This window comes from Pelodiscus sinensis, chromosome 1 (assembly GCF_049634645.1).
Source record: "Pelodiscus sinensis isolate JC-2024 chromosome 1, ASM4963464v1, whole genome shotgun sequence".
Taxonomy (NCBI): Eukaryota; Metazoa; Chordata; order Testudines; family Trionychidae; genus Pelodiscus; species Pelodiscus sinensis.
In genome coordinates, this window is record NC_134711.1 from 44266946 (window position 1) to 44284190 (window position 17245).

Below are 17245 nucleotides of genomic sequence, written 5' to 3' on the forward strand. Positions count from 1 at the left end.
CATTCATGTGTGCCAGAATATGTGGACTCATACTGTTGCCTCTTTCCACACTCCATCTGCCATACTAGCTTTTGTTCTACTGCACATCCTGTGCCACTCCACCTCCCAGAGCTAGTTGCCTGCAAATAGAAAAATGTTACCCAGAGCCTTCCTCAGAAATTAGGAGTCATTCTGGCCTGCTCTTCTCTCTGTTCCTTTCTACCTTTAAATGAACTGTATATTGTCAAACTGTGTTCTTTTGTGATGCAGCAAAAGCTTTTGATTTTACTGTGATACCAGAGTTTCTGCAGGTCTAAGTGATGATTCACTAATGAGCATTATAGGAGTTACCAAGTCAAATACATGAGGCTTGCCAGCTCTCTGACAGTTTAAGATAGTATTCATGTCAGATAATTACACTTTTCAATATGAACACTAACATATTTGCTAACTGAAAAACCAGATTCCTGTTTTCATCTTAAAAAATTTCAAACCAATCCAGGTTTTGTGGTGGTTGTATTGATTCTGTTGTGGGGTTGTTGGTTTTTTTTTGTGATACTATATGAAAATTATTTCTGAGTAAAACCAAATAGGATTCAGTATATTGACTTTAAGAGTTGCCATGGTAATATTCATTAGCTGTGTTGTGATAAAAGCATAAAGCTTCAGGTTACTTTGAAATATGAAAAAAGGTTAAAATTTGTCAGCCTCATCCTAATTCTGTCACCATAAGGATGACATAAAATAGTCAAGGCTTAGATTTTTTAACAGTGAAAACTTGTCAGCAAAATAAGACACATTTTGGTCCCTAAATTACCAGGAGATTGAAAGAAACAAAAAGTATCATCAGGAATATAGCTGCCAAACTTAAAATAAATGCAAAAGGAGAGAGAGAGAGCGAGGGGCACAGTCGGTCTTTCAGAGAGGAAAAAAGGGTTTCATTTCAATAACTTCACCCAATAAGAAAAAGGATTTGAGCTATAGCACATTATTTCAGTCATTACAGATGGGAATACAGTAGACTTCCGATAATCTGGCACCCTTGGGACCCAGGGCGTGCCGGATTATTGGATATGCCAGAGTATCGGGAGGTACTCCGGCAGGGTGCAGAGTATTGGGAGGGACCTGCACTGCATGGGGGGGGGTCGGCAGGGAACAGCGTGGTGAGGGGCGAACTCTCCACTGTGTTGCGGGGAGGTGGTGGAAGCCCCACACAGCCGGCTTGCAAGTGGCGGCGGCAGAGAGGGGGCAAGAGGCAGGCAGCTATTTAAGGCGGGCATGTCTCTTGCCCCCTCTCTGCCCTCACCGCTTACAAGCCAGCGGCTAGGTTTCCCCACTTGCAAGCTGGCTGCATAGGGCTTACACCACCTTCCCACAACACAGCAGAGAGTTCTCCCCTTGCCACAGCGTTCCCTGCCGACACCCCTCCTCCCACCTGCCCGCCCACCTTAAACAGCTTCCTGCCTCTCGCCCCCTCTCCTCTGCCGCCGCCGCTTGCAAGCCAGCTGCGCAGGGCTTCCACCACCTCCCGGCAACTCACCGGCAGCTGAACAGCTCCATTTGTCCAGCTGGCCAGAGCACTTCTGGTTCCAGTTGATGCCGGACTATCGAGAGTGCTGGACCACTGGATGCTGAACAATTGCGCTGTGTCTACAACGGCATGATTTTGCGCAAAAGCACCCACTTTTGCGCAAAAACATGCTGCCTGTCTACACTGGCGGAGAGTTCTTGCGCAAGAACGCTGACGGTCTAATGTGTGAAATCAGTGCTTCTTGCACAAGAACTATGATGCTCCCGCTCAGGAATAAGCCCTCTTGTGCAACTGTTCTTGCGCAAGAGGCCAGTGTAGACATGCAACATGAATTTCTTGCACAAGAAAGCCCGATGGTTAAAATAGCCATTGGAGCTTTCTTGCGCAAGAGAGCATCTACACAGGCATGGATGCTCTTGCGCAAAAGCACATCTGTTACGCAAAGGCACATGCCAGTGTAGACGCTCTCTTGTGCAAATTCTTTAACGCAAAAACTCTTGTGTTAAAGATTATTTGTACAAGATCGCACCAACGTAGACACAGCCTTGGAGTTTTACCTTAGTTTCTTTCTCATAACCTAAGAGCCCCCCAAAAAGATGCTCAATCCATGCAAGTGGCAAACACAAAGGCTGTGTCTACACTGGGCCACTTTTTCTGGAAAATCAGCTGCTTTTCCGGAATAAGCTGCGAGCTGTCTACACTGGCCCTTGAATTTCCGGAAAAGCAACGATGCTCTACTGTACAAAATCAGCTGCTATTCCGGAAAAACTATTCTGCTCCCACTCGGGCATAAGTCCTTATTCCGGAACACTGTTCCGGAAAAGGGCCAGTGTAGACAGCCCAGTAGTCTTTTCCGGAAAAAAGCCCCGATTGCGAAAATGGCGATCGGGGCTCTTTTCCGGAAAAGCGCGTCTACATTGGCCACAGATGCTTTTCCGGAAAAAGGCCTTTTCCGGAAAAGCAGCCTGCCAATGTAGACGCTCCTTTTCCGGAAAAGCTGAAAACGGAATAGTATTCCGTTTTAAGCAGTTCCGGAAATTCATGCCAGTGTAGACACAGCCATCGTTTTCAAACTGATCACTGTGTTCAGGGTTCACTTATTATAACAAATCAATCTTCAAAGCATCAAAGGCTGCACTAGCACAAGGGGTGGAGGCATTTAAAATATAGAAAAAAAGTGTAATTCTTGGTTCTACTTTGCAAAGTGACAGAGCAAAAGTGGCATCATGGGATTCTGTGTTTGTTGAATCCTAATGATTTTCATATCAACAGTGATCTGTTTATAATCAAATCTTGCAAATTCATCCTGTACTGAGAGTCAAATTGGGTCATTTCCTTGTCAGACATTATCACCAGTAATAAAGGTCCTTCAGGCTAAATTATACACTTCTTTCTGAGAGTGATGTAAAACTGATGTGCAATGATGTTATGAATACTGAGATGTAGTCATTTTATGAACATTCTACATCACCTGGTCAGTGAGGTAACTGTATGATTCTATGGGGTTAATAGAATTTCCCATATACCTGTCCCTCTATTTTATATTGGGGTTCATGGACTGTTTATTGTATGCCTGTCATGGTCATGGCACCTCCAGCTGGTAGCACTAGGGATTAGCTTTTGTCTGCTCACTGGATGCTTCCTTCTGGCTGGTGTCTTCCCATGTCAGTTCTGGAGCCACATAGCTCCTAGACCACAGTGTCCTCTTCAGGACATTTCCTTCCAGCAGTACCCACTCCAATGACTCTCAAGCACTCCTCCAGAAGGGGGCCACATTTATCAGTCTCTGTACTCTAGGGTCCTCCTCTCACAGGGACCCCTCCCCCCAATTGCCCTATATCCATCTTGCCTCTGTAACCCACTTCCAGTCTTCATCTAGCCCCTTATCTCTGGAGCAAACTGCCATCTGAAATAACCACTCATCACTGGCAAGAGGGAACCTGCTGCTTTTGCCTATCCTGGCCACCTCCCTGCAATCTTAGCACCCTGAGGGCTTGCTTCAGGGCCTGCAGTCTGGGAGTCAGGCCAGGCCAGAGCTCTCCAACCTTACCTAGCCCTACCCTGAAGTAGACAGGTGCCCCTGCAGTTGCCTTAACAACCAAGTCTTGCCTATTCCCCAGCAAAAGTCTACCTCCTTACTTGCTGGAGCCCTTATTTATATAGCCCACAGTTGGGCCCTATTGGGCAATAGCAGCCTCAGCTGTGGGCTTTGCACTCAGCCCTTTTCTGGGGCTGGATTTAACCCTTAAAGGGCCAGTGCAGGGCAGACTCTTCATCACAATGCCTATAATGCTTGAATTCAGAGAGGTCTATAAGGCAGGTGACACAATGGCCTACCAGATAAGAATATACAAGCACACTTTGAAAGACAATGGGATATTTCCAGGCTCTAGGCCACAGTGATAGCTGTTGAGCCAGACTAGGAGATTATAGCTCAAGAGAACTACAGACAGTTTTAAAGTTTCTTGAATCCTAAGGGGGGGGGGGTACACAAGCCACCACCAAATGCCTAGAGAGCATCAGGTTTAACACCTGATAAGCCAGATACCCAGGCAGTGTGTCTTGTTGTTTAAGATACATTTTCTCTGAAATACTTTTATTCTAAATACTTTGCTGTATAAGGAGACTTGAGACAAGGTATACAAACCTCACACCAGCATGGAAGGCATTAGAGAAGGCTTTGGGTAGAATGCCCTGACACCTTCCCCCCCCCACTGCAGCAAATCATGGCAGGACTGGAGGAAAACTTAAGCTACATGCGGTTAACCCTGGGAAGGAAACAGGTGCTGAACTTCTGCCCATGCAGAAAGGAGAATATGGATCTCTGGAGCTCAAAGACTTATCATGGAGACTAGTGGATTCTGGACTCTCAAAGCCCTCTGAAGTAAGAAAGGCAAATGTCTCGGCTGAAGGTCCCTCCAAGTATTTATCCTTTATGTAGCCTCATTTGCTGACTCCATACTGTTTTGTTAGTTTTACCTGGGAACGCTGATACTAGGGGAGACAAAGAAGGGAGGAATCAGAAAGCTGAGAGCTGCCCCACCCTTACTGGGTGCATCACTTGGATCCATACTTGAGTGGTTCCCATGTTGCTCCTGAAGGGGGCACACTCCCAAAGTCAGCTTTGTGATAAGGTTTTATTTGTTGATTACCATTGTTGCTGCTTTCAGAAAGACCAGAACTGAGTTTGAATCAGACCTGCTTGCTGAGGCTTGATCATGCTCTAGAGCTCAGCACCCACTGACAGACTGCCTGAACAGCTCCTCCCCCACCTCCAGCACATCCCAGGTGTCAGTCATCAGCTGTTCAGTGTTGTACAGGAGGTGCTGGGATGGAGAGTCGAGGGGAGGAGTGAGGATGGGGGTTGAGCACCCTGTGGCACATTAGTAAGTCAGCACCTCTGGTACCAGGGACTGCAGCTCAGGGCCTGGGCTGGCAGACGGGGAATGAATTGTGTGATTCCACCAGAACTAGCTGACAGCTTGAGGCCTGGGACCTGGGGAGGAAGGGGCATTTGACAAAATGAGTCCACCCACTGTGTGGCACCACTGCATCCTTATTGTTTTGTTTGGGCCTGTAATGGAAGTATAGTTCTAATTATAATCATAGAATCATAGAATCATAGAATAATAGGACTGGAAGGGACCTCGAGAGGTCATCGAGTCCAGCCCCCCGCCCTCAAGGCAGGATCAAGCTCCGTCTACACCATCCCTGACAGATGTCTATCTAACCTGTTCTTAAATATCTCCAGAGAGGGAGATTCCACCACCTCCCTTGGCAATTTATTCCAATATTTGACCACCCTGACAGTTAGGAATTTTTTCCTAATGTCCAATCTAAACCTCCCCTGCTGCACTTTAAGCCCATTACTCCTTGTCCTGTCCTCAGAAACCAAGAGGAACAAATTTTCTCCTTCCTCCTTGTGACACCCTTTTAGATATTTGAAAACCACTATCATGTCCCCCCTTAATCTTCTTTTTTCCAAACTAAACAAGCCCAGTTCATGAAGCCTGGCTTCATAGGTCATGTTCTCTAAACCTTTAATCATTCTTGTCGCTCTTCTCTGTACCCTTTCCAATTTCTCCACATCTTTCTTGAAATGTGGCGCCCAGAACTGGACACAGTACTCCAGCTGAGGCCTAACTAGTGCAGAGTAGAGTGGCAGAATGACTTCACGAGTTTTGCTTACAACACACCTGTTGATACAACCTAGAATCATATTTGCTTTTTTTGCAACAGCATCACACTGTTGGCTCATATTCAACTTGTGGTCCACTATGACCCCTAGATCCCTTTCCGCCATGCTCCTTCCTAGACAATGAAGCTAAGGGATCGTAATCCAGGTAATGTCATCTTAGATTGTTGCTGTAGTGCCATCAGAGATGAAAACTAATAAATACTATTGTCACTAAAGTTAGCGAACATGGTTCTGAATATACACAGGAGTCAGAGCTGATGAGAAGAATGTGTCATTATTGCAGTTGTTTTTAAGAGCAGGACTGCATTAGCCTAAATTTAGCAGAAACAATGCAGCCTATCAGCTAAGGAAGGGTTGAGTTCAACAAAGGCAGTTTCTCTACAATAGTGTCTGTTCAATTCAATATTGGAAAACCAATACTTTATTTCAGCTCTTCTCAATACAAGACTGTCACCTGGTTATAAGTAATATTGGCTACGTTAGGGCATTTATCATCTTCCCACTGATTATGGACAAACAACTGCCTGTGGCTTTAGATCTCAATTTGGAGACAAAGGGAATGACTAATCTTCAGTGTAGCAATGACATGCCTGTCATGGAAAAAGCTCCATAACCCAGGAAGGAAACAGGAGAACCCACTAAGGAAGAAATTCGGTTAGGTGAAGGTAAAAGGGAAAGTGAATGACATGGATGGGGAGAGTAAAAAAGAGAAAGAAGATAGAGAGGGCTGAGAAGAGGGCAAAGGAATGCAGAGGAGAGCAAAAAGAAGGGTAGTGAGGGGGAACTGAAATATAGCATAGGAGAAAGCCAACAGTGGTCAACAGGGAATGGTCTCTTTTCACAGTAAAAATGAGAGAGAAAATGGATTGGAGGGATAAAGAACCGGAGACGAAGAGCAAAGATGGGGATAGAGACATGGAAGAAGGAAAAGCAAGGCAAAACAACTTCTCGGTTACTGCGTTTCAATCATTTGATGAATGCCCCTGTATTTTATTTTACTTCCTTGCCAACATTGTAAGCATAAAGCCAGCAAATGCGTCTTGTATGCCACCAGCCCTACCACTCCTAGAGCCAGGTGTGTGACAGGCATAGCAGCACCTCACAAATTGTCAGCTGGTTTATAAGCCCATAGACACCACAGCCAGCTGGCACAATTAAACCAACCCCTGGGATTTTCCAAAATAATAGATTAGTGGTGGTCCAGAGATACTCTCCCCTTGTTGCTCCATATGTCAAGTGTATTTATTAAATTTGTGTGGATCCCAAAAAAATCTGAAGCTGACAGTCATCTCACAAGCCTGCTAACACTCTATAGCCACCCCTTTTGCAGGGGATTGTGGGCAGGAAAATGCAGTTTATAGGTTTGTCCAGCTGCACATGAACACCAGGGTCTGAGAATGTTGTCTGAATAGATGGTGCATTGTGATCTGTAGCGCTGGAGTAAGAGCCCATGTTTCCTGTAGGGGCTGTAACTGAGGAAAGAGGAAATGTGGGGTGTTAGGCTGGGTGGGAGCACTTCAGCCACATGCACAAAGGAGTGTGCAGGATTTAACAACATACCACTTGTCCAACTTAACCTTCACTCTTTGCAAATGAAACAGATGGAAGCTGCCAGTAGGTTTCCAAATGAGTCATTTTCCAAAGAATATGGTGCAATCAATTAGCTACACAGTGCCATAAGTTACCAGCTGTCCTCCCATGGCTGCTGACAGTTCTGCTGCTCCAAGTGTGAGGCTCCTAGCTACCTCCATTCCTGCTAGAAGCAGCTTTTATTTTAAACACTGAGTTAGTCCTGTTCCACAGTGCAGCAGGCAGTTGTTTGGCTGAGTGTCAGAAGCAGCTGTTTATAGAACAATTTAATTTGCAGCCTCCTCCTGGTTTTGCTTTGGTTCTCCTGCAGTGCTTAAACTGTAATGAAGATAATGGTGGATAGCTGCCATGTAAAGGTTTGCAACATGCAAAAGCAGATTTAATCAATGGAAGCCAGGATGTATTTTCCATTTTCCAGCGAGATAAATGTACCTTCTGTGATACTGGCAGGCCAGATGCCAGTTCTTGCCCTGGCTGCAGGCATTAGCTAAGAACTGAAACTCCTAACTGGAGATCAAACTAATTCACCTGTATGATAGTTTTCTCAAAATAGGCAGTAATTTTATAATGATGTAATTAGTGCTTAATTTTAGCCACACTCATCCCTGGTGCCTCTAGCTTGGCAGTTCATGGCCCCAGCACCTCTGGGTTTGCTGCATCGGTTATCAAAGTAAAAATATTGCTGGAGTCCCCGGCCCCTCTTTCATTACAAGTCACTGAATGTCGTGTTTAGCTTACAAGTTGCTGCATTCATTAATCTCACTTGCAGCATCCTTATTCCATATTGTAAAGAATATATGTACATTTTGCCTTATAACTTTGAGTTCACAAGTTCAGAGAAAACATTTTCAGGCACGTAAATTGTTGCACTCACTCTCTCTCACTCACACACACTATGTCCTGGGGTCCTGTGAAGCTGAAAGGCATAAAGGAAATAAAACAAAGCCAAAGGAAAATGTTCCATCTTTTTGGCTGTTTAAACTCAATCAGGGCCAGACATTATAAACTGCATCCAGAGATCCCAGGGTCTGCCATGAAAGACAGCTTGAATTGACAGACCACTCCAACTCTGTCACTCATAGGATTTGTAAGCCTGTTTGCTTGCTTTAACCCATAAATAACATTTCTTTTTCCTAGTTAATAAGCCTTTAGATCAGTGGTGGGCAACCTGTGGCCTGTGCACCCCCTTTCTGCCCTCTTCCCCATGTATCTCATGCACTGGGGCACCAGAGCCCCACGCTTACCAACTCCTCCCTCTTCTTCCAGCCCTATCCCAGTGCCATGAATTGGCTGATTAGCACTCCATGCCCACTCTTCCCCCTCCCTCTCAGAGCTTGAATGCCATGAATCAGATGATTTGCAGCCATTCAAGCTCTGGGAGGGAGGGAGAGGTGAGAGGACAGTGTGTGTATCAGCTGATTCGCAGTGCTCTGAACATGCTGGGAGGGAGAGGGAAGAATAGGTAAATGCTGGGCTCCAGTGGCCCAGTGTGCAAGAGGGGGGGAAGACAGCAGAGAGGGGGCATGCGGGCTGCAGACTGCAGGTGGAACTCCAATGGGCTGCAGGCTGCCCACCACTTTCGGTCTTGTGGCACACTGAGATGAAGGAAGCCACTCAATAGTCTGGTTTGCCCATCACCGCTTTGGATAGTTTATTATGGTTTGGGCATTGGTTTTCTCTTTGAGGCAAGATCAAGGTACCAGTTGATCTGGGGTAAGTGACTGACCCTTGTGACACAAAGCAACCTGAATGAGATGTGTGATGTTTGGTATAAGTGACTATTTATCACTAAGCCCAGTTTGTCTGGATGGCAAGATAGTCCCCTTAGATGCTCCAGTCTGAGACTCCCTGGTAAGACTTAAAGTGATCCAGGATTTCACATTTGTTACTAGGGTTGCCAAATGTCCCGTTTTCAACTAAAACACTCAATTGAAAAGGGACCTGGGTAGCTCTGGGCAGCACCACTGAGCGGGCTGTTGAGAACCTGGCAGCGGCACAGCAGGCTTTCTACACAGTTCCCAGGGCGTAGCTGGCATGTCTGGCTCCCAGGAAGAGGGTCAGTCAGGGAAGCTCCATGATGCCTCTGCACACCGGCATTACTCCAAGCACCTGTTCTGTAGGTCCCATTTGTGGCCAATGGGAGTCATGGGGGCAGAGCTATGGGTGGGGACACCCCCACCTAGAAGCCACCTGAGGTTAGTGCCACCCAGAGCCCACACCCCAAACTCCCTTCTGCACCCCAACCTCCTGCCCTAGTCCTGAGCCTCCTGCAAAACTCTGAGCCCTTCAGCCCCACCCTGCATCTCAAACGTATGCTCCACCCAGTGAAAATTAGGGAGGGAGGGAGCGGAGGGTGGGGTAAGGAATTCAGGTTATTGCCGTTAGAAAGGTGCAACCTCTAAATGGCTTGGTGAAATCAAATTATAGAACACTCCACTAGTTTGGGGTGAAACGAGGAGTAACGGTAGTTCAGACTAGGAAGCCTAGTCCGAACTACCTAGTCTGTACCGCGTGTAGCTGCGTGGCATGGTGTCCGCACTAGCGGACATTTAAAAATGGCGGCGCCCGGCGAGATGCAAATGAAGCCCGGGAAATTCAAATCCCGGGCTTCATTTGCAACTCCGGTTGCCTACATTACCACCCTAGTTCAAACTAGGGTGGTAGTGTAGACATACCCTCAGAGACTGCCTCCAGCGGGGCAGTGAAAACTGGGCAATTGGAACTCTGCACTCTAATATCTCGACTGCAGCAGTGCCTGATATATACAACAGACTTTTTATATGTTTCTGTAAATGCTGCAATTAATTTTATGGTCAATGTTCTATGGGAAGAGAGTGTCATTTGCTACATACAAGTTACAACTCTATTGGGTTGCTGCACTGCTGACAGCCAGAGGATGCACTTAGTGGTATGGTTAGGAAGGATGATGATAAAAGGGGGTTGAAATATCACTTTCCACCTTATGTTCTCAGAAAGAAAAGCAAGGAGAAACGGGGTGGAGTCAAAACAGGGACTAAACATCTTAATCTGTAGCAAGCAGAGAGGAATGAACGGTCTTATTCTAGTTTGTGTTCTGATTCTGAATGGAGCAGTTTAAAAAAAAACCATGAACAGAAAGGGAATGGGGGCAGAAGGATAAGACTTGCCCTACAGGATCTGTGTAGCCTTAAAAAAGCTGGAAATGAGCAAGAATCCATTAAATGAAAGTCTCCACAGTCCCAGAAGGTTGGCGGGAAGGGAGGATCCTGTCTGGGAAATGGATTTGAAGTTCTTCATTCTGGAGTTTGCTTGTGAATGAGTTTACAAATGCAGCCATGGGTTAAATGGTTGCAGAGAAAGAGCAAAAGAGGGACATTTCAGAGCAAGGGAAAAGGCTGCAAAATCCAAGTGTTCAAACAGCACTGGGAGAGCCCTCCCTCCCCAACACTGCATACTCACAGTGCTTCAGTGTTTGGGTCCCTACATGCTAGACACATGTGCTCTTAGGCTTCCCTTGTCTGAGCAGGCTCCAGTACTCTTTCTTTCCGTGGCCTCTCCAGCCAATGTCCTGGGCACAGACCCTTTGTTACCCTTCTTGGAAATGGAGCCTCATGGCTCAGCAGCTCTAGTCCTCTACGACCTCCTCCCTCCCCAGTCTTCCTAATAGACTAAACTTAACTTTCCAGGGACACATGAACAGTGGAGCACACTGATTAGAGACATTTGCCAGGAGTTCTAAACACTATTATTTTCATTTTAGATTGCACAAAAGAAAAAATACCCTACATGGATTTCCCTGACTCAGTTTCATCAGCACTGTGGAACATTTGGGCCTCATGAAGCCTCAGTTTAGTCCCAACATTTTAATTTTCTTCTAAAAGAAAGGCTAGTATGTGATGTAGTCTATACACTATTCAGGAGAACAAAGGGGAAACTCTCACCAGACCCAGGTACCTGTGGGTGGAAGCTGATGGATGTTGCATGTCCGGAGGCTTCATGAGGCCCAAATGTTCCACAGTGGTCATGAAACTGAGTCAGGGAAATCCAGGGAAGGAGTAGTGCTGGGCAGAATGTTGGCTCTCCCCCACCTTAATCACAAGCACGAGGGCTATGACCTATCTGGACAAACCATATTCAATCAAATTAATGTAACAGCCCACCATATTGAAAATTCAAGTGTCTGTATATCATTGTGGGACTGCAGCGAATTTCTTTAGAAGAAAGGAAGGAGGAATGCAATCTTTTGGAGATAATAGGATCAAAGGAATATTTGGTACAGTGTGCATGAAGTGGACTTCCTAGGAAATGCTAGGATGAGGGGAATGAATATGTCTCATCACAAATCCAGCTTTTTGAAGCTGTACTGCGAACAGAGATCTACTGAAGGCCTCTTCAAATAGAGAAACTGGATAAATATTTACTCTTATTCATGAGTGTGCTTGTTAAGAGCTAAAGGTATGATTAACTTGGTGGAGGGTAAGAAGGACTGCACCTGCCAGAGGCCATGTTGCCCCAGTTGCAATCTATGGTAAGCTTACTAACATGCATATTTTTTTTTTCTTCAATACATTTCCTCTGTAATGCTTTTACCTTAAGAATAAATATGCTTTCTAGAAAAATTTGTGTGGTAACTTATAATTGTGGCAGTTACACTGTCATGTGTCTGAGGAGAGATGCAAAGCAGACCTACTTAAATGAACAGATAGTTGCTAGGAATAGCACAGTGAGGCAGGAAACAGTTCAGCTAGAAAAACCATGGTCAGGAGGGAAAGGGAAAGAGAGAGAGAGAGAGAGAGAGAGAGGTCTCTATCTTAAAGAGGCAATGGCTGTGAAGTCAGAAGCCTGAGTTCCCAAGAGCCATTGCTGGAGCACTGAATAGGGTTGCCAGATGCTCGCCCAAAAAATACCGAACACGCGAGCTAAAAATATTCTGTCTACCAAAAAAAAAAAAAGTGTCAGGCATACAAAAAAAACCTCCACACCACCCAGCTTCAGCATGCAACCACAGGAAGCACCACCAAGCTTCCGTCCAGTGCCCAGCCAGAAAAACAGAAAATACCGGATATTACACATGTCCGGTATTTTCTGAATTTTTTTACCGGGCAAAGAGCACAAATACCAGACTGTTCGGTAGAAAACCAGACACCTGGCAATCCTAGCACTGAATGGAAATACAAGTGTGTCAGCCAACGGTCAAGGCAGTGTGTGCGTGTGTGTTATATACCCAAGACTTCAACTGCTGAGACCGGGGTCCCTTGCAGCGGGCAACCTGGAGGAGGTTGACGGGTGTCCCAATAAGTTTACAGGGAGAGCTTATAACACCTCAGATTTTAGCTGCTAGGATACAGAAATCCCTTCGCAGCGGGCAGCCAGGGGAGGCTGAGAGGTGCCCCAACGGATCTGTCCCCTGGAAGCAACACGATCCAAAACGCCCAAGCTCTCCCTATATCTGTCCCTTATGACCGGCTGAAGTTCTTTTAAATTGTGCTTGGTTCTGTTACAGCAATTGAAGGAGTCAGGTTAAAGCTTAAACAGTTACTATTTTATTGTTACAGGGTAAACTTAGTTGTTAAATGCTACTACTGTGTTACAGATAACATAGTCACTACAAAGGACAGGACAGAAATTACACTAAGAAGTCACTTATAGGTACCATGAAACCCCTTTGGTTCTCTGAGCTCTTATTAAATGCATGCAAATAGACACATAGCAGGTATATATTCTCACCCCTGCGTTCCAGACTTGGCGTGGCCAGCGTCTTTCTCTCAATCCCTCGGGAAGAAGTAGGATGAGGTTGGGCATCCCACAGACCTCGGGAGACAATCAATACCTGCCAGCAGGTATAGATGATTGGAGCTCAAATGGGGTGGGCTACTAAACCTCTGTTTATACCCCTTGGGTCACGTAGGCTTCTTCCTGGTCTCAAGTGGCCAATTAGGAAAAATGGCTTTGAATGCCAAGTTTCCCACGACTTAATTACCTGCATCCTGCTTCAGAAGCCTTTTAAATCTGCACTTGAAAGGGAATCCTCTGAACTGTCATTCATGCTAAAATTCGACACTCTACGCGTGGGTCTCAACAGACCCCAGCTATCTTACCCATTACAAAGATAGCTTCCCCAATTATCACCTCTAATACCATTAGCTCACAGACATTTACCTCCCCTCTCCTCCCCCCCTGCATTCCCCTTCTGTTCTGAAAATTGATTTGTCCTTTTCATATGTGTTCATTTTTTTAATTGTATCCTTTGGTATATATGGTTGTGACTATTTTCTTCCACTATTTGATCTGAGGAAGTGGGTCTGGCCCACGAAAGCTCATCATCTAATAAACCATCTTGTTAGTCTTTAAAGTGCTACACAGTCCTGTATTTTGTCTTGAACTGTGACATCCAAATCATATGAACTGATATAGGGAAAGAGAGGTGTATCTTAACTTGCTCCAGACAGGCAGACATATGCCTCAGCATTCAAACTCCACTGACATACTTGAATGTTTCAAATGCATATATGGCCAGTTATTGTCATCAGTGGCACCCGATACCAAGTGAAAGTAAGACTGTGTCAAGTGCCTTCCACTTACATCATGGACAAGAGGGTATAGAACAGAATATTGTTCAATGGTCAGTGACTAAAGCCCAATTCACATCCAGTTTATCTAGGCAGCATGTTAAATAAAACTCGCGTATAGTAACCATATTACAAGGATAGTGACTGAGGTCAAAACATGTAACAACCTGCTCAGAAAACTGGCCAGAACAAAATGGGGTATCAACGCCCAAACATTATGCACTTCAGCCTCAATACTCTGTTGCTGAGTAACTGAGTACAGTACTACACTCCAATATGGATTCACTTGAGGATGATCACTACCCAACTTAATTCCACCACCTGTATTATTTCAGGCACACTTCAACCTATTCCCAGCCATGGTTACCAGTTCTCTGCAATATTGCTTCACCCAGTGTTTCCACAGAAGAAAGTGTAGCAAAGTTTGTGACAAAACTGGGTGATATTCCATATCTACCTTTAACTGAAGACTTGATTAAAGTATGACATGGCCATCTTCCCTCCCAGTGCCAGCTGAGGGATTTACAATAGAGGCTGCATGGTCAACTTCATAGTCTGCGGAGAAAGTGACTAATAATTAATCTTGTCTTTGATCCCACTGAACATCAATTTGGGTTTGATTTACCAGTTTTATACTGGATATGGAATTTATGATGCAGCAGAATTTTGGCACTTTAGAGACAGTTGAATCCATCAAGAAGGGCAGCCACAAACAAGACTAAGGCCTTGCCTATACTTACCTGGAAGGTCGAATTAAGATATGCAACTGCAGCTATGTTAATTGCATAGATGTAACTGATGTGCCTTAATTTGACCTTCAGTGCCGTCTCCACAGCAGGAAGTCAATGGGAGCACGCACGCCCATCGACTTACCTTACTCCTTGCAAATTGAGGAGTACTAGTGTCAACGGGGAGGGGGGTGCTCTAAGCATTCAGTTGATCAGGTCTTTACTAAACCCACTAAATCAAAGTCCAGAAGATCAGCTGTCACAGCATCAATCTGCCTGGTAGTGAAGATGTGGCCTAAGGCTGCGAGTTTGTCACCTAGATCATGGAAGTCACAGAATCCATGACATTTTGGTTCCTCCATGACTTCTGCAGTGGCTATTGTGACTGATCCCAAGACCACACAAGCAGTTTGGGCATCCCCTAGGCCACTGCCCTCTTGCCCAAAACCATGAAGAATTAGTAAGGGGGTATGTAGTAAAAGTCGCAGACAGGTCATGGGCCTTGAATTTTTGTTTTCTACCCATGACTTTTACTAAAAATATTCATGACTAATATGTAGCCTTAACCATGTCACATTGTTGAGCACTGCAAAATGGATCAACTTCCTGGAAGTTTTTGTGCCTGGAATATTGTTAATAGGAATACTGTGGCTTGGCTTGACCAGACTGCATATGCCAAATAATATTTGTTCCACAACAGAGGAACAGGGATTAAATTTTGACTCACATATGACTATGAATCATGCCTCCTGGAGCTAACCTGGGCCACTACAGCTTAACCTTGTTTTGTTCAGGTCTGTGTTTAAAGTCAAACTAGAGATGTAGGTGTATTAACTTATCCTACTCCTGTTAATTAGCTTACATTTTCTTCTGGACCATGTTTATGCTGGATACAAAATTACAGATTTCACTAACTACAACCCTAATCACATCGATGTATGATATAATGAAATTAACAGGATTAGCATGGCCCATAGCTATGCTCTATTAAATGATGGGCTTAAACTTCAGAGTGTAAATGAGCTGGTAGAGACAGAGGCAATTCTAATATCCATTGCCACTCTTGTTTTGGGAAAATTGAGAATGTGTCGATAGGTTTGTGTGGCTTTTCAATTTCACACCCTTTTGTTCATTTTCTCATTTACCTTAGAAGAATACTATCATTTGTCTGCCAATGGGCTTGTATTGGTATTGCTGAAAACAGACTTTTACCCATGCTGATTTGAAAAGGACAATGCTGCTATTACATATTGGCAAACCTGCTTTCACAAATCACCTACATCATGTGCCTAATTATCTATACTGTGTCCTCTGTATTTACAGTGCCAGATACATTGAGTGCTCATTAAGGAATAATGAAGTACAAGCCACAAAAAATGGCAACTGAGAAGAAACTCACATTTTAGGCCAGACTGCTGTAAGTGGACTGTTGGCCCCTTACTAAAAATCAGTGGGTATACTTTATACCAAAAGAAAGGGGAAAGGTTGATGGGAAATCAGTACCCCGAGACTGACAGTCCCCAGGAGCAATGGAGAGAGGCCGACGCTCCAGGTCAGCCTGACCAGCCAGCCTGCTGTGTCACTAAGGGAATCAGAAGGGCAAAGGAGTCCACATCCTCTGTGTCTCCTTTGGTCAGAGTGAGACCAAGCTAAGGAGAAAGCAGGAGCCCAAGTTTAGCTTGGGAGCAGGGCCACACTGGCCACAGAGAACCAGAGAAGCAGCCCAGGGAGCAGGTCAGTGCTGGGAATAGAGCTATAGGGACAGCCCTGAGAGCAGACCTGTGCTAGAGGAGAGCTGTAGCTACCGAGGCCAGAAAAAGCAGCCCAGCAGGCTGGAGGCAGAACAGCATCACTGCTGAGGCAGAATGGAGCTGGAGCTGGAGCACTCCAGAGCAGAGTGCAGTAAACAGCCATGAAGAGCAAGGGAGGACCCTGGGCAGCAGGCCCACCATAGGGAGACACCCGAGTCCAAGATACCTTGCAGGCCCTTGCAGGTTGGAGGGGGAGCTGCCCCCCACCCCCCACCCTGCCACCTACAGCCTGAAGGTGTGTAGCTGTAGGCCACCAGCAGCACAAATGTTTGACTCACAGCATTCCTGCAGCACAGCCAGGCCTGAGAAGGAGGCCTAGGACATGTGAGGAACAAACTGACCGTCCCTTACATTCCAGAGGTGGCTGGTTGTGATGTCACAGTCCCAGAGCAGGCCGTGTGTTGTCATTTAACCTTGCCCATTTGTCATTTTTAATTGATTTCTGTTTAATAAAGTATATTTGCTCTGTACTGTATGGAATGATCAGTGAGTCAAGGAAGTGTCCAGCGTAGGGGGAGCTCCCCAGAATGGTGACGTTGCAGCCTCTGTCCTAAGTGGCCATGATAAGGTTAGGGGTGAGCCCTCTGAGGCCAGCCTTTTTGGGGTTACGAGGACTCTGCCTCATCGGAGAGTGGAAGTGGAGGCCTCTGGGTAAAGGCAGTAAGAGCAAGAGCTCAGATCCTTTCATTTAGCCCATTTCACCAGGGTAGTGGGTAATCCATTATAGCGGGCCCATTCCCCAGCATATACTGGGAAAGCAGCAGTGGAGAGACAAGCTGCCCCCAACTCTCTGATGGTGGAGGTGGTGAACCACAGACAACATCAAGGCCAGTCCACAATGACCCCCAAGAACAAGGACT

At 45.6% G+C, this 17245-nt stretch overlaps 1 long non-coding RNA gene across 2 annotated transcripts in view; it reads right to left on the reverse strand.

Annotated features, from left to right (window-relative positions):
- Positions 1-16722, reverse strand: part of LOC142826536 (uncharacterized) — a 69426-nt gene extending 52704 nt beyond the window's left edge. Inside the window, exons 1-3 of one of the 2 annotated variants that reach the window (XR_012900732.1) lie at positions 16664-16722; positions 14304-14401; positions 7059-7180 (exon numbers count right to left, since the gene is read on the reverse strand). This is a non-coding gene — a long non-coding RNA (uncharacterized LOC142826536). Of the gene's footprint in view, positions 1-7058; positions 7181-14303; positions 14402-16663 lie in introns of those variants that run through there. The other variant, XR_012900735.1, reaches the window with a different exon arrangement.
- Positions 16723-17245: the final 523 nt, after the last annotated feature.